Raw genomic sequence first — 19,041 nt, 5'->3', positions numbered from 1 at the left:
TACTAGTATCCAATCCATCCATCTCCATTGTTTACCTGAGGTGCCTTTTAGTTGTGCCTATTAAAATATGGAGAACAAAAATGTTGAGGTTCCAAAATTAGGGAAAGATCAAGATCCACTTCCACCTCGTGCTGAAGCTGCTGCCACTAGTCATGGCCGAGACGATGAAATGCCAGCAACGTCGTCTGCCAAGGCCGATGCCCAATGTCATAGTACAGAGCATGTCAAATCCAAAACACCAAATATCAGTAAAAAAAGGACTCCAAAACCTAAAATAAAATTGTCGGAGGAGAAGCGTAAACTTGCCAATATGCCATTTACCACACGGAGTGGCAAGGAACGGCTGAGGCCCTGGCCTATGTTCATGGCTAGTGGTTCAGCTTCACATGAGGATGGAAGCACTCAGCCTCTCGCTAGAAAAATGAAAAGACTCAAGCTGGCAAAAGCAGCACAGCAAAGAACTGTGCATTCTTCGAAATCCCAAATCCACAAGGAGAGTCCAATTGTGTCGGTTGCGATGCCTGACCTTCCCAACACTGGACGTGAAGAGCATGCGCCTTCCACCATTTGCACGCCCCCTGCAAGTGCTGGAAGGAGCACCCGCAGTCCAGTTCCTGATAGTCAGATTGAAGATGTCAGTGTTGAAGTACACCAGGATGAGGAGGATATGGGTGTTGCTGGCGCTGGGGAGGAAATTGACCAGGAGGATTCTGATGGTGAGGTGGTTTGTTTAAGTCAGGCACCCGGGGAGACACCTGTTGTCCGTGGGAGGAATATGGCCGTTGACATGCCAGGTGAAAATACCAAAAAAATCAGCTCTTCGGTGTGGAGGTATTTCACCAGAAATGCGGACAACAGGTGTCAAGCCGTGTGTTCCCTTTGTCAAGCTGTAATAAGTAGGGGTAAGGACGTTAACCACCTCGGAACATCCTCCCTTATACGTCACCTGCAGCGCATTCATAATAAGTCAGTGACAAGTTCAAAAACTTTGGGTGACAGCGGAAGCAGTCCACTGACCAGTAAATCCCTTCCTCTTGTAACCAAGCTCACGCAAACCACCCCACCAACTCCCTCAGTGTCAATTTCCTCCTTCCCCAGGAATGCCAATAGTCCTGCAGGCCATGTCACTGGCAATTCTGACGAGTCCTCTCCTGCCTGGGATTCCTCCGATGCATCCTTGCGTGTAACGCCTACTGCTGCTGGCGCTGCTGTTGTTGCCGCTGGGAGTCGATGGTCATCCCAGAGGGGAAGTCGTAAGCCCACTTGTACTACTTCCAGTAAGCAATTGACTGTTCAACAGTCCTTTGCGAGGAAGATGAAATATCACAGCAGTCATCCTACTGCAAAGCGGATAACTGAGGCCTTGGCATCCTGGGTGGTGAGAAACGTGGTTCCGGTATCCATCATTACTGCAGAGCCAACTAGAGACTTGTTGGAGGTACTGTGTCCCCGGTACCAAATACCATCTAGGTTCCATTTCTCTAGGCAGGCGATACCGAAAATGTACACAGACCTCAGAAAAAGAGTCACCAGTGTCCTAAAAAATGCAGCTGTACCCAATGTCCACTTAACCACGGACATGTGGACAAGTGGAGCAGGGCAGGGTCAGGACTATATGACTGTGACAGCCCACTGGGTAGATGTATGGACTCCCGCCGCAAGAACAGCAGCGGCGGCACCAGTAGCAGCATCTCGCAAACGCCAACTCTTTCCTAGGCAGGCTACGCTTTGTATCACCGGTTTCCAGAATACGCACACAGCTGAAAACCTCTTACGGCAACTGAGGAAGATCATCGCGGAATGGCTTACCCCAATTGGACTCTCCTGTGGATTTGTGGCATCGGACAACGCCAGCAATATTGTGTGTGCATTAAATATGGGCAAATTCCAGCACGTCCCATGTTTTGCACATACCTTGAATTTGGTGGTGCAGAATTTTTTAAAAAACGACAGGGGCGTGCAAGAGATGCTGTCGGTGGCCAGAAGAATTGCGGGACACTTTCGGCGTACAGGCACCACGTACAGAAGACTGGAGCACCACCAAAAACTACTGAACCTGCCCTGCCATCATCTGAAGCAAGAAGTGGTAACGAGGTGGAATTCAACCCTCTATATGCTTCAGAGGTTGGAGGAGCAGCAAAAGGCCATTCAAGCCTATACAATTGAGCACGATATAGTAGGTGGAATGCACCTGTCTCAGGCGCAGTGGAGAATGATTTCAACGTTGTGCAAGGTTCTGATGCCCTTTGAACTTGCCACACGTGAAGTCAGTTCAGACACTGCCAGCCTGAGTCAGGTCATTCCCCTCATCAGGCTTTTGCAGAAGAAGCTGGAGGCATTGAAGAAGGAGCTAAAAGGGAGCGATTCCGCTAGGCATGTGGGACTTGTGGATGCAGCCCTTAATTCGCTTAACAAGGATTCACGGGTGGTCAATCTGTTGAAATCAGAGCACTACATTTTGGCCACCGTGCTCGATCCTAGATTTAAAGCCTACCTTGGATCTCTCTTTCCGGCAGACACAGGTCTGCTGGGGTTGAAAGACCTGCTGGTGACAAAATTGTCAAGTCAAGCGGAACGCGACCTGTCAACATCTCCTCCTTCACATTCTCCCGCAACTGGGGGTGCGAGGAAAAGGCTCAGAATTCCGAGCCCACCCGCTGGCGGTGATGCAGGGCAGTCTGGAGCGACTGCTGATGCTGACATCTGGTCCGGACTGAAGGACCTGACAACGATTACGGACATGTCGTCTGCTGTCACTGCATATGATTCTCTCAACATTGATAGAATGGTGGAGGATTATATGAGTGACCGCATCCAAGTAGGCACGTCACACAGTCCGTACTTATACTGGCAGGAAAAAGAGGCAATTTGGAGGCCCTTGCACAAACTGGCTTTATTCTACCTAAGTTGCCCTCCCACAAGTGTGTACTCCGAAAGAGTGTTTAGTGCCGCCGCTCACCTTGTCAGCAATCGGCGTACGAGGTTACATCCAGAAAATGTGGAGAAGATGATGTTCATTAAAATGAATTATAATCAATTCCTCCGCGGAGACATTGACCAGCAGCAATTGCCTCCACAAAGTACACAGGGAGCTGAGATGGTGGATTCCAGTGGGGACGAATTGATAATCTGTGAGGAGGGGGATGTACACGGTGATATATCGGAGGGTGAAGATGAGGTGGACATCTTGCCTCTGTAGAGCCAGTTTGTGCAAGGAGAGATTAATTGCTTCTTTTTTGGGGGGGGTCCAAACCAACCCGTCATATCAGTCACAGTCGTGTGGCAGACCCTGTCACTGAAATGATGGGTTGGTTAAAGTGTGCATGTCCTGTTTTGTTTATACAACATAAGGGTGGGTGGGAGGGCCCAAGGACAATTCCATCTTGCACCTCTTTTTTCTTTTCTTTTTCTTTGCATCATGTGCTGATTGGGGAGGGTTTTTTGGAAGGGACATCCTGCGTGACACTGCAGTGCCACTCCTAGATGGGCCCGGTGTTTGTGTCGGCCACTAGGGTCGCTAATCTTACTCACACAGTCAGCTACCTCATTGCGCCTCTTTTTTTCTTTGCGTCATGTGCTGTTTGGGGAGGGTTTTTTGGAAGGGACATCCTGCGTGACACTGCAGTGCCACTCCTAGATGGGCCCGGTGTTTGTGTCGGCCACTAGGGTCGCTAATCTTACTCACACAGCTACCTCATTGCGCCTCTTTTTTTCTTTGCGTCATGTGCTGTTTGGGGAGGGTTTTTTGGAAGGGACATCCTGCGTGACACTGCAGTGCCACTCCTAGATGGGCCCGGTGTTTGTGTCGGCCACTAGGGTCGCTAATCTTACTCACACAGCTACCTCATTGCGCCTCTTTTTTTCTTTGCGTCATGTGCTGTTTGGGGAGGGTTTTTTGGAAGGGACATCCTGCGTGACACTGCAGTGCCACTCCTAGATGGGCCCGGTGTTTGTGTCGGCCACTAGGGTCGCTAATCTTACTCACACAGCTACCTCATTGCGCCTATTTTTTTCTTTGCGTCATGTGCTGTTTGGGGAGGGTTTTTTGGAAGGGACATCCTGCGTGACACTGCAGTGCCACTCCTAGATGGGCCCGGTGTTTGTGTCGGCCACTAGGGTCGCTTATCTTACTCACACAGCGACCTCGGTGCAAATTTTAGGACTAAAAATAATATTGTGAGGTGTGAGGTATTCAGAATAGACTGAAAATGAGTGTAAATTATGGTTTTTGAGGTTAATAATACTTTGGGATCAAAATGACCCCCAAATTCTATGATTTAAGCTGTTTTTTAGTGTTTTTTGAAAAAAACACCCGAATCCAAAACACACCCGAATCCGACAAAAAAAATTCGGTGAGGTTTTGCCAAAACGCGTTCGAACCCAAAACACGGCCGCGGAACCGAACCCAAAACCAAAACACAAAACCCGAAAAATTTCAGGCGCTCATCTCTAGTTTATAGCTGTGGCGCTTCAAATGGGTGAGCAGCTCCTTTCACAACCTGGGCTCTACCCCAATGAACCCCAAGTAATGACATAAAAAAACAGGTGAAAAAAGATTAGTACTAGGCAGTGGCGGAATTAGCGAGCTGTGGGCCCAGTTGCGACAAAATGCTTTGCCCCCCCCCCCTCCCCCCATCCCATCCAAGTCAGTGGCAAACGCAGGATTTGCATGGGGGGGTTTCCAGAACTGGGTGGAGCCAATCACGGGGGTGGGGACTGAAGGGTTAAAGGGTCTATGTTCTTCTCTTGCTGTATTGCTACAAAGACAAGAATGTCTCAATGTTTTCTATTGTGGTTATGACCTTGCAAAGTTATCCCACACTGATACTATGCCTTAGCTTCGACACGTACTCCTGTCCGTGTACGGAAGCCCCTATATGGACATAGAGCTCATGATGTCCTCATGCTGTATGATATCCTGCATGTAATGTCGTATGCTACTTCTATTTATCCAATCATATGCTTGCACATATTGTATACACCCATGTTTCTTATCTAATATAGTACGCTGTAATTTTTACAATAAACAGAGTGATTCTTAACTACAGCTGCGTGCTTACTCTTTGTGTTAAGAGTTACTCTCACGGGTACCTAAGGGGTCATCAAATCGAGGTGGTTCAGAGATATAATCCTTACAGTCTGGGGGCTCAGTCCGGAATCCAGCTGATCGTCCCCTGATCGGTAGGATAGAGAATTTTGTTGTCTGTCTTGTCCGCTAAGGGATTGCGACCATCTACTGGATCTGAACTCACTCCGTGTTCCGGGAACACGTGACAAGGTAATATTTAAGTCCGGGACTTAATGTTACGTAGTTTTATGTAAAGGATTTTTTTTAAGGCGTCATAAACAGGTATCAGGGATACCATAGAAGGACCAGGGGTCCACGTATTTAAGGCGTCATAAAAACAGGTATCAGGGATACCATAGAAGGACCAGGGGTCCATATAATCTTTAAAGGCACAGGTATCCGGGATACCATAGATGGACCAGGGGTCCAAATAACAACGCCTCCTCGATTTGATCACCTAAATATTTGTATGTCTGTCTTATAAGTACTCATATTGTAATTTTTCTATTAAGGACACTCAGTGAACGGGTGGTAAGTGCACGGACGCTGAGTGTCAGAGGACATTGTTGTTTACAGTGATTTTAAGTACATTTGAAAGTTGATTTGTAACAAATAACATTGTCCACGATTGCAGAGATATTAATTGTACGGGTGGTAAGTGTACGTACATTTGGTATCACAAGTTGTACTGTTGTTGTTTTCTGTTCCCGGTAGTTTGTGTAGGGAATATGCACTCCCACATGTTACCAATGATCTATGATCAGATCAGCTGAATGCATACATAGACTATTGTTCCCCTTCCCTGTTATTTGTGAATTCTTTTAGAAATATATTGCGTGGGTGGTAAGTGTACACGCACTATATGACACTGTGTTTGGAACAATCTATGTTTTGTTTGTTTTTTATGATAAAAATTGTTATTAATTCAGTTTAGACACGTTAGTTACTTATTGGTAATATGGGATCAGATCAGAGTAAAGAGACTGAATACCCCCCTCCCCTCCCGGGAGAGACCTGCAAGGAATATGTTGCTCGTGTCTCCCCTACAAATTACTACCTTGTTAACCCCTGGCTAGACAATTTAGTGGGATGAACTGAGTGAACATCTGGACGCAGTGTTTAAAACCCGCTCGTCCCTCCCAGTAGCAGTAGCTTGCAAACAGAAACCTAGTGAGAATGTTACTGAATTCTGGAAGAGATTTAAAAAAAAAAAAAAATGCTGGTCAGAGGAAGCAGGTCTCACCCTAGTAAATACTGACAGCTTACTTATTTCCACATTTATAAACAACCTGCTGCCTTCTGTGACCTTGACAGTAAAACAAAGTGTTTCCAGTTGGACCTCAGACAACATTGAGGAATTTGCTAAACACTTATATGAGAAGGAAGCAGCAGGCTGTTTTGACATTAAAAAAAACTACTCCTAATGTACCAACCCACAGTTACCAAAACCCCCGGAGGCAGCCTAGGAACTCCCACCCCCAGCGGGACATCCCACAGAATAAAGGTCCCCCTGTACCCCCAAACAAGCGACATACATCCTGCTTTAACTGTGGCAAGGATGGACACTGGGCTAGGGACTGCCCCTACCCCCTTAACAAACCTAGGCAGCCATCAACTGAATCTGCCCCCCTTAGCAACGTTCCCAGGGACACCCCAAGGTTCCAGATTGACTGGTAGGGACAGCCCCGCTGACGGGGCCCGGAGGAGGGTGTCCCGACTTTCATGCAGCTCACAGAACACTGGAAGGAACCCCCAATGATCAATCTAGGTGTCAATGGAACAAGTGTCCCATTCCTGATTGACAGCGGGGCCACCACCAGTGTTCTGTGCAGGGACCAGTACCATGGGCCCCTGAGAAAGTCCGCTCCTTCAATGAGAATCAATGGGATACCCACAAAAGCTTACTCCACTGTACCTATCCCTATTGACACACCACGGGGACATTACATAGGGACTCACTCATTCACTGTCATACCTGACTGTCCAGTTAACTTGCTGGGAGGAGACCTCCTTACTGAACTACAGATAACCATCACCCCTACTGGGAGGGGTATGGACATAACCTCACCACACTTCCCCGTGCTCACTGAGACCACTGAACTAGATACAATAGACCCCCTTGTGTGGGCAGAAGGTCCCTTCGACACAGGACTGATATCTTGTACCCCCTACAAGGCCACACTGAAACCTGATGTACACCCCGTTTACCAGAAACAATATCCATTGTCTAAAGAAAAAATGGATGGTCTAAAGCCCATGGTAGAGCAATTCCTACAGCAAGGCATACTCAGACCTGTAGTCTCTCCCTACTGTACACCTGTCAACCCTGTTGCTAAATCAGATGGGACTATAAGGTTTGTACAAGATCTTAGGGCAATTACCGTATATACTCGAGTATAAGCCGACTTTTTCAGCACTTTTTTTTGTGCTGAAAAAGCCACCTCGGCTTATACTCGAGTCAGTGACAGGCAGAGGCAGAGCAGTGTGAAGGAGGGACACGGAGCGCACAGCGCGCGGCTCTCCTGTGTCCCTCCTGCATCTCCGGCGGCAGCAGCGGCGGTTCTATTACAGGAAGTACCCGTTCGTGACCTCTGATCACGAACCGGCACTTCCTTTAATAGACCTGCCGCGGCCGCCGAAGATGCAGGAGGGACACAGGAGAGGCGCGTGCTGTGCGCTTCGTGTCCCTCCAGAAGACAGCGCGGGATCGACGGAGGGGTAAGTAACAACACTGTGGGGCATACCTGGCACTTGGGGAGGGAACGTATCTGGCATCATGAGGGGGCGTATCTGGCAGCACTGTGGGGGCATATCTGGCAGCACTGTGGGGGCATATCTGGCAGCACTGTGGGGGCATATCTGGCAGCACTGTGGGGGCATAACTGGCAGCACTGTGGGGGCATATCTGGCAGCACTGTGGGGGCATATCTGGCAGCACTGTGGGGGCATATCTGGCAGCACTGGCAGCACTGTGGGGGCATATCTGGCAGCACTGTGGGGGCATAACTGGCAGCACTGTGGGGGCATATCTGGCAGCACTGTGGGGGCATATCTGGCAGCACTGTGGGGGCATATCTGGCAGCACTGTGGGGGCATATCTGGCAGCACTGTGGGGGCATAACTGGCAGCACTGTGGGGGCATATCTGGCAGCACTGTGGGGGCATATCTGGCAGCACTGTGGGGGCATATCTGGCAGCACTGTGGGGGCATATCTGGCAGCACTGTGGGGGCATATCTGGCAGCACTGTGGGGGCATAACTGGCAGCACTGTGGGGGCATAACTGGCAGCACTGTGGGGGCATATCTGGCAGCACTGTGGGGGCATATCTGGCAGCACTGTGGGGGCATATCTGGCACTATGAGGGCATATCTGGCACTGAGGGCTGTGTACGGCTAGAGCTGCATTTCCCACCCTAGGCTTATACTCGAGTCAATAAGTTTTCCCAGGTTTTTGTGGTAGAATTAGGTGCCTCGGCTTATATTCGGGTCGACTTATACTCGAGTATATACGGTAATCAGCTAATTGTTCCTATTGCACCCATTGTACCTGATGTAAACTCACTCATCTCAGCCATCCCTGTACACGCTGCATTTTTCTCAGTAATTGATTTAAAAAATGCCTTTTTCAGCATACCAGTGGACACTCAGACACAATTACTTTTTGCCTTTTCTTTTGAGGGCAAGCAGTTAACATGGTGCAGATTACCACAGGGTATATTGATTCACCTGTTGTGTATAGCATTGTACTCCAAGCCACATTGGCTCCCTGGCACCCCCCCTATGGTTCTGTCCTGCTACAGTATGCAGATGATCTGCTTCTCTGTAGTCAAACGGAGGAGGCCTGCCGACAGGATGGTATATCACTGTTAAACTGGCTCTGTGAATGTGGACACAAGGTGTCTAAAACAAAAATGCAATGGTGTAAAAAGCATGTCGATTATTTGGGTTTTGTACTCACAGAGGGAGAAAGGAAAATCAGTCCACAACGCATTCAGTCTGTATTGGGCCTGGTCACCCCAACTACTCAGAAGGAAATGCTATCCTTTCTGGGCATGATTAATTATTGCAGACAGTGGATATCTGATTGTTCCTACTATGACAATATCTTGAGACAAGCCACTCTCAATGACAAACCTAAACAGATTCAATGGTCACAAGAAATGTTAACTGCATATGAAAGTCTAAAATGTATGTTGGTAAAAAGTCCAGCACTGGGCCTCCCAAACTATGTACTGCCGTTTCATTTATATGCAAGGGACAACTGTAAAACCATGGCGGGGGTACTGACTCAATTTCATGGAGGCAAGCTGCACCCCGTGGCATTCTTTTCCAAAGTAATGCCTGTGTCGGTCCAAGGTATGCCTGCCTGTCTTCGGGCACTAGCGGCCTGTGCAATGGTAGCTGAAATGACAACTACACTCACCCTAGGACACACCACTGTACTTCACACAACCCATGATGTTTTGGCCATTCTTAAAGGATTACATACACAACACATGTCTGCCCAACGCCTTAGTGGCTATGAAGTACAATTGCTGGGAAATCCCTCCCTCACCATCAAGTATGCTAATACAACTTCAGGCCCTGCCCCTATCTTAAATGCTCTCCTTGGTCTCAAAGGTCCCCAAGATGACTTGCCCGACGACCATGACTGCTGTCTGACCATAGAGACTGAGACATCTCCCAGACTGGACATGTCCCCCATACCTGTTCCTGGCTCTGACCATGTTTCTGTTGACGGCTCTTGTGCTAGACCAAATGACTCCACATACCAAGCCATGGCCGTCATAACCCCACCCATGATAGATGATCAGTATCTATTTACTGAACTCCAAGTTTCTGCCTCCCCCAAAGATTTAGCTGATTGGTTGTTTCCAATAATGCAGAAGAATCCTAAAACAGGATTAATCTGCAAAGAGGGGAAACCATGTATACCTCAAGCAAGTCCTCCCTATCATACTAGCAGAAATCAGAATGACTCCCCAGAAAACCCTAGGTTATTCACCTTTTGAAATACTCATGGGAAGACCCTTCCCCACACCCTGGGCTAAGAAACCATTAGTAGTACAGGAAGGAGACTTAGAGCTCATAAGGGAAGAATACGTCAGGTCCCTCATAACAAAACTAGATGAGATTGAACATAAGGTTGCTTGTAAAAATCCTTCTAACCCACAGGAACCAGCACATCCTTCCCAGGTCGGAGACAAGGTCATTGTGAAAGTGCTCCCCAGGAACAAAGGTCCAGGAGATTTTGCCTATGGTCCAGAGACAGAAGTTGTAGCAGTGACCAGAACAGCTGTCCTTACTGAGGAGGGGCCCACCTGGATCCATGCATCCCGAGTAAAGAAGATACCCAGCCCAAACCGCGAAGCAAGTCCAGGAGAGGTACTAACGGGGGCAGACAGCCCTGACCTCCAACGAGGAGAGGTACTAACGGGGGCAGACAGCCCTGACCTCCAACCAAGATGACCTCACACATGGAGAAGATGATTGTGAACCACGGACCCCGCTGGGCATGTGTTATCCTAACCCTCATCACAGTCCTAACACTTCCCTGTAGAACTGAGGTTGACATCTCACAAAAGGAAGGGGTGACCACCTTATGGTATAACTCCTCCAACACACACGTAGCCACCTATGTCTTAGATTACTTTATGTTCTCCAAGCTTGCTGAAGCAAAACACTCTATACACAAAAAAAAAAAAAAATCAGGAATATCTGAGACAGTTTATATTTGTGTTACTGATTCATGGTGGGGATACAACTGTGACTCCTGGGGATCTGTGGGGTGGAACACAGGAATTGACTGGGGGTACAGACCATCAGATGCCTTAAATAGATGGAGCCAACCTGGTGGAATACCTCTACTCTCTAGAATGTCTATCTTTAAGATGGACGAGGGCCCAAGTGCATATAGGTTCAGATTAAACATAGAACGCCCCAGCAGAGCAGATAATGGTACCTATGTAGTTGGAATATGGTGGGGAACAGGGTACTATAGCGAAAGGCAAAGCTTTCATTTATGGGACATGTTTAACAATCCAGCGTATCAGTCTAAGGCTATCCCCCAAGGTAAACCCCTAAGGCCTCATATAGCTACCTTCAAGGATATGATAGCCATTAACAATCCCACCTTTGAAGACATCCTAGCTATTGAAACTGGTTTCTCTGACATCAATTTCTGGTTAGAATGGATGAAATATAGCGCCAATAAACATAATAAAAGTAACTGCTATGTTTGTGGCAGATCGAGGCCTCACCTAGGCACAGTGCCCCTTAATATACCCCTAGAGCAGGAAAGTTGTTTTTTCAGCCTTTACAACGGCACCAAAACCAATGACAGTCAATGTGAAATGTGGAAAAAGGAATATCCTATCCTATCAAAAGACCCCAATCCAGGTAATACCATAACCATATATCCAGGGAATTACACCTGTTATGTCTCTAACACTTCCAGCGCCAGGGACTTGAAAACCTTCCCCCCAGGTTACTGTACATCTAAAAGGACTACTGTCCTGGTGAATCAAACCAAATCCTTAGGTGACATCTACTATATCTGTGGGGATATGAAATTAAGAACAAAATTAGATACTACTTGGCAAGGAGAATGTGCCCTGGCTAAGGTGATCATGCCCCTCCATATCATCCCAGGAGAGGAGCAGCCTCCCTCTCCCGTTGTAACCCCCAGGAGAAGAAAGAGGGAAAGCCCAGGGGGCAGTTTTGATCCACATGTATATATAGATACTATTGGGGTACCTAGGGGTGTACCAAATGAGTTTAAAGCCAGGGACCAAGTGGCAGCTGGGTTTGAATCGTTAATACCCATAATTACTGTGAATAAAAATGTTGCTTGGATTAATTACATTTATTATAATCAGCAGAGATTTATAAATGACACAAAGGATGCTCTTAAAGGCATAGCTGAGCAACTGGAAGCCACTTCCCAAATGACATTCCAAAACCGCATGGCCCTTGATATGCTACTAGCAGAGAAAGGGGGCACCTGTGTCTATATTGGGAAGGTAGAAGGATGTTGTACCTACATACCTGACAATACTGGCCCTAATGGCAAAGTCACCTTGGCCATAAACAAACTGGAAAACTTATCCATTGAACTTAAAAGAAATTCTGGTATTGACAACCCCTGGAGCCAATACTTTGGCTGGTTTGAAAATTGGAAACAAGCCCTCGTTCAGTTAGGAATCTTCATACTAATTGCCTTTATTCTCATCTGTGTTGTTGTATACTGCGTAATACCCTGTTGCAGAAAGCTCACTTCCAAAGGTATCGACAACGCACTTATGTACGAAGACATCACCACTTTACGTGATGATTCCCCTAAGGCCTACGCCCAATACTTAGCCACTTATCGATTAAAGAAATCCCATTGTAAGAATCACATAATATAAATTTGTGATTCTAAGAGGGGATTGAAGGGTTAAAGGGTCTATGTTCTTCTCTTGCTGTATTGCTACAAAGACAAGAATGTCTCAATGTTTTCTATTGTGGTTATGACCTTGCAAAGTTATCCCACACTGATACTATGCCTTAGCTTCGACACGTACTCCTGTCCGTGTACGGAAGCCCCTATATGGACATAGAGCTCATGATGTCCTCATGCTGTATGATATCCTGCATGTAATGTCGTATGCTACTTCTATTTATCCAATCATATGCTTGCACATATTGTATACACCCATGTTTCTTATCTAATATAGTACGCTGTAATTTTTACAATAAACAGAGTGATTCTTAACTACAGCTGCGTGCTTACTCTTTGTGTTAAGAGTTACTCTCACGGGTACCTAAGGGGTCATCAAATCGAGGTGGTTCAGAGATATAATCCTTACAGGGACTGAGGTGACCCAGTATATGCTGGGTCCGTAAAACTAGTGTGTGTGTGTGTGTGTGTGTGTGTGTGTATATATATATATATATATATATATATATCTACACATATATAGGGTTCACTCTGGTATGCCGGCGGACAGGCTCCCGGCGACCAGCATACCGGCGCCGGGAGCCCGACCGCCGGCTTACCGACAGTGTGGCGAGCGCAAATGAGCCCCTTGCGGCCTCGCTGCGCTTGTCACACTACGGGCACGGTGGTGCGCTATGCGCACCACGCTATTTTATTCTCCCTCCAGGGGGGTCGTGGACCCCACGAGGGAGAATAATTGTCGGTATGCCGGCTGTCGGGATCCCGTCAGTCGGCATACTGAAGACCACCCCATATATATACAGTGTGTATATATATATATATACACACACACACACACACACACATATACATAGCATATTAAACATGCATATATATATATATATATATATACATACAGTACACGTATATATACACATGTATATATATCATATGTGTGTGTGTGTGTGTGTGTGTGTGTGTGTGTGTGTGTGTTTATATGTATGCATGTGTGTATATATATATATGCACATGGATATATATGTACTATAATTAAAATAAAGTAAACTTTTATTGCACTTACAAGTGCCACCAGGAAGACAGCAGGCTGCAGAGGACGCTAGACAGTCATTAATAATACTCATGCAGCTAAAAAAAAAGGGGGGGGGGTTTCTGGGTGCTCGGAAACCCCCCCTGGGTGCGCCACTGCAAGTCCACCCCCTCACCCCTGGAGAGGATCTGGTGAGGGGGACCTGCTCAGGGCCAGAGAAATGGATACCTAGCAACAGTGCCGTAACTAGACATTTTAACACCGTGTGCAAGAAACGGCATTGGAGCCCCACCCTTGCATGCAAAACAGGGGCAGTGCACGCCGTAGGCGGGCGCAAAAATACATAGTGGCGTGGCTTTGTGGGGAAGGGGTATGGCCACAAAATAATACCAATTCATAAAACGGTGCACAGTAGTCTCCATTATTCAAATTACGCCGCACAGTAGCACCACTACACCAGGTAGAGACCCTTTTACACCTTACGGCGGACAGATTCCTCTTTTTACACATTACGGCAGACAGCGTCCCCTTTTTACACATTACGGCAGACAGCGTCCTCCTTTTTACACATTACGGCAGACAGCGTGCACTTTTTACACATTACGGCAGACAGCAGTGGCGCACGCAGGGGGGGGGGGTTTCCGAGTACCTGGAAACCCCCCCTGATGAGCCAACATGTACATTTTTGAGACAGAGACAGCAGTGTCTCCGTCTCAGTAAAAGCCGCGATCGCGTACGCGACCGCGATGCGGGAGCCGCTGCAGCAGAGAGCTACGTAGCTCTCTGTAGAGTGTCCCGGGGGAGCTGCTGGCTGCGCATGCTCAGCCAAAGCAGCTCCCTCCGTTCAGACAGTGCCAGCAGTCTGCTTCCGCCTCCCAGCCACTGATGGAAGGTACAGTACTGCACAGTATATTTAAATAAGTAGTGTATACACTATACAGCATGGGAAGCTTGTGTGAATGTATATATATATTGTGACAAGAACACTGGGATAGTGTTTGAGGGCAGGTATGTTTGTCCCAGGTTCTTGTCTTACATGTATTAGAAAAATGAAAATTTCTAGGAATATGTTTTTGTTTTGTTTTGTTTTGTCAGAACCTTTTCAGTTTGTTGGAAAAGCTGGGTAAGGACCCTGAAAGAGAGATGGGGCAAGTTCCAGACATTGGGCCCAGTTCGGGTCTTTGGCCTCACAGAAGGCTAATCAGGCTTTCAGCTGTGTAAGAGTGTTATAGAGCTGCTGGCCTGATTAGGGTGTGCAGACTGCCTGGGAAGACTGCAGGATCTCTGTGAGAGAGACACGCTTCCTGATACAAGTGAGCTATACAGGGTACTGGAGAACTCTGTGTTTTGTTTAGTGATAGTGATACCCCTTTTCCACTAGCTGTTTTTACCCGTGTTTTTGCACGGGGGCGCGCATCGACACGGATTTTTAGTAGGTGGAAACGGGTCAACACGGGTTGAGTGACCCGGGAATCCAACCCGGCTATTTACCTGGGTAGAACACGGTAATGACACGGATAGCGGTGCAGTGGAAACGGTCATTACACGTGTTTTCAGACCCGAGTAACGCTCTGAGACGCTGATTGGTGCTTCTGGGGCACTGGAAGATGATGTCATCCCTGGGAGACACGCTGGGCACATGCAGGCACCGCAGCAGCATACAACACTACGCTGGGCACATGCAGGCATTGAGGCAGCAAACAAAACACTCTGAAGTCGCGCTGGGTACATACAGATATTTTTATTGCAGCAGCTTCCAAACAAACAGACAATATACAGCAGCAGAAGCTCCAGCACAGCAACATGGCTAGCCATACCTGGTCAGACACAGAGATCAAAGAGCTGCTTAATATTCGGGGAGAGGAAGAAATAAGAAGGCAGGTGACTGGAACAGTTAAGGATGCTATCGTCTACAAGAACATATCCCTTATGCTGGCAGAAAGGGGCATCCAAAAAACCCAGCAACAAGTCATTAACAAATTGAAGGCACTACGCAGACAAAAGTACACGACCATAACCGCAAGCAGAGCCGGCCTTAGGTATAGGCACACTAGGCAATTGCCTAGGGCATCTGGTATGCCTAGGGGCACAAGCAGCTTCCGCTGATTAAAATGATATGTGGCATGCCTATATTCTGTGTGTAGCATTTTGTATGCAGATACAGCCACAGATGCACACAGTATATAGGCATGCCACATATCATTTTAAACAGCAGAAACTGGAAATTCAAATAAGATGCATTTTCATAAAAAATGTGCACCCGACGTTAGCAGAGCTGCCAGTTGACTCACGCACTGAACTATATGTGTCATTATGTGTATAAGGGCATTAGTAATGTGTAACATATGTGTAAGGGGCACTATGTGTGTCATTAAGTGTATAAGGGAACTAATAATGTGCGGCATATGTGTAAGGCACATTATGTGTGTCATTATGGGCATTAACAATATGCGGCATATGTGTAAGGGAAATTATGTGCATAAGGGCATTTATAAGGGTTGGCATAATGTGTAAGGCGCATTATGTTATAAGGACATTAATAATGTGTGTCATATGTGTAAGGGGCATTACTGTGTGGTATTATGTGTATAAATGCAATGTGTAGCATTATGTGTATAAGGTGCTCTACTGTGTGGCGTAACGTATAGAAAGGGCACTACTGTGTGGTCTAATGTGAATAAGGAGCAATATGGTGTGGGGTAATGAGAATAAAGAGCAATATGGTGTGGTGTAATGTGAATAAGGAGCAATTCAGTATGATGTTATGTGAATGAGGGGCACTACTGTGAGGAGTAGCGTATATAAGGTAAAGTGGTACTACTGTGTGATGTAATGTGAATAAGGGACACTATCGCATTATAAATTGTAAATAAAGTTGAACTACTGTGAGGCATAAGTTGAATTGGGGATACTATAGTGTGGTCATGCCCCTTGCCAGCAAACACACATACCTTTTTGGGTTGTACGCCGAATGTGCACACTGTTCTTATTTAAATTACAGGGGGTAGAAAAACAAAAAAAAGGACTGCTATGGGTGGGGGGTGATGGTGCTGGGAAAGGGGTGCAGGGTCAGAGGCGGAACTAGCGGTGGTACTAGGGGGCACCAGCCAAAATCTTGCCTAGGGCATCATATTAGTTAGGGCCGGCTCTGACCGCAAGAAAAGTGGTGCTGGGCGTATGGAATGGCCATATTATGACCTATGCTATAGTGTCTTCGGCAAAACTGCGATAACAAATCCCATAGCACTATCGTCATCCAGCTCTGCCAGTCGCCAGATGTCAGTCGACGAGGACTGTGACGAAACACAGCACAGCCTTCCCAGCTCACAATGCAGCCCATCATCCCCGCTGCTTATATCGGACAGCAGTTTCGAAGACTCGACCGTCAATGATGATTCCATCAGTGCCACTATTGAGGACGTACCACAGTCTCAGGCGGAGACGTCGCAACCCCCCAAGACCACGACTTTGCGCTCAAATAGTAAGTATTACCATTACAAATACAGTTGCAGCAGTCCCTATATGTAAAGGCATGGTAATGTTGCAGAGTATAGCTAGTGTGCAGGTGGGAGAAGGCCACAAACACGTATATGCTACCACTGCTATTTTTTAATAGAATCATGGTAATGTTGCAGAGTATAGCTAGTGTGCAGGTGGGAGAAGGCCACAAACACGTATATGCTACCACTGCTATTTTTATATTGTTGCTTACATTCTGTTTCATCTCCTTCACAGTCTACAACGTTCCACAGCGGAAAAAGAAACTGAACAAAACAGAACAAACGGTCAAAGCAATGAAGTCCATTATCGTGGATCACCTGCGTGAGGCAGATAGTGAGCTCAATGCCCAGGAAGATGCACGGCTTGAGAGATTCTTTGCGTCAGAAAAAGAAATGCATCAAACTTTTATGAGTCAGTTAATGACCATGCATGATAGGCAGATGACATTTTTTGAACGCACGTTTGCACGTACCATAGGGAATACCACACAAACACAACAGCAAGACACAGCCTACCCACAGCACCCATATGGTCCATACAACTATGAGCCTCCCTCAAATCCCCCAACACAAATCCCGCAATCCTCAGAATTTCGGGTATATAGACAACTGCCTTAGAGCAGCGGGTTATAAAACAATGTTTGTGTTTTAAGGTTCTGTTTGCACTGTATCCTCAACCCTGATACCTACAAATGCAAACATTATTTTGATTTTACAGAGTGCCCTGTTGGCACTTTAAACTTTTATATTGTTACCTCAGAAAATGGGCAGTGGGATCCAGATATTGGGGCTACCTTTTTATATTGTTACCTCAGAAAATGTGCGGCAGTGTGATCCAAATATTGGGGGTAACCCGATACCTGCCAAACCAAACATTAGGGTTTTTTTTTTACAGAGTGCCCTGTTTGCACTTTACTCTTTTACCTCAGGGCAGGTGTCTTCACCATGTGGCCCTCTAGCTGTTGTGGAAACACATAGCAACACATGCTGGTACATGTTGTTCCACAACAGCTGGAGGGACACATGTTGAAGACCCCTTGCGTTATGTGGAATTTTACAGTGACATGTTTGCACTTAAGTATTTTATATTGTTACCTCAGAAAATGTGTGCCAACTGTTTAAAAGGAAAAATATAATAACAACTTTTGAACCAAATTTTTATAACTGAAAAACGAAATAAACAAAAATTGTTTGCACACAAAAACTTGTCTGTCTTCTCTACTGCAACATTGTTTGAAGATTAGCTGCAATGGTGGCCCTTATGCACTCGCTGGCAGCGTCATGCCCCCCCACCAAGCCTGGTGCATCATGTACAGCGACCCCCGCCCCATGATTATGTATATTCCACTCGGGGAGAAGGTTTTCCTTTTGAATCTCACATATGTTATGGAGAATGCAGCAGGCCGCTACTATATCTGGCATTATTTTCAAGTCCACATCATTCCTCTTCATGAGGCAGCGCCAGCGTCCTTTTAAACGCCCAAACTCATTCTCCACTGCCATACGGGCCGAACTTAGGGCATGGGTATAGGATGTCTGTTCGGGGGATAAGTGAACATGCTGGGTGTAGCCCTTCATTAGCCAGCGCTGTAATGGGTATGCTGCATCACCAATGAGATGGACCGGGATGTCCACACCATGTACGATCACCGATTTCTGTTAATAAAACATTAATATTATTACAGGGGTAAAACTTGACTATTGGTTTATGGGCGAACATTAGTTTAAGTAGTAAATAATCTTACCTCTCGAGGGAAAAGCCATCCACCAAGCTTGTCCTCAGCAATACTGTAAAGATCGGAGTTGGCGAGAACCCTTGCATCATGTGACCGTCCGGGCCACCCTATGAAGACATCTGTGAAACTAAAAATAAAGGTTTATGCATTATCATAAAACAGGCCAAGCCTATTTCAAACACATTAGTGAAACAGTGCTTACCAGTATTTGTGGTCCACTACAGCTTGCAGAACAATGGAATGCCAACCCTTACGATTGTAATAGTCT

Source organism: Pseudophryne corroboree, chromosome 9, assembly GCF_028390025.1.
Source record: "Pseudophryne corroboree isolate aPseCor3 chromosome 9, aPseCor3.hap2, whole genome shotgun sequence".
Taxonomy (NCBI): Eukaryota; Metazoa; Chordata; class Amphibia; order Anura; family Myobatrachidae; genus Pseudophryne; species Pseudophryne corroboree.
The sequence above is the reverse complement of the archived record's forward strand: the minus strand, read 5'-3'. Positions refer to the sequence as shown.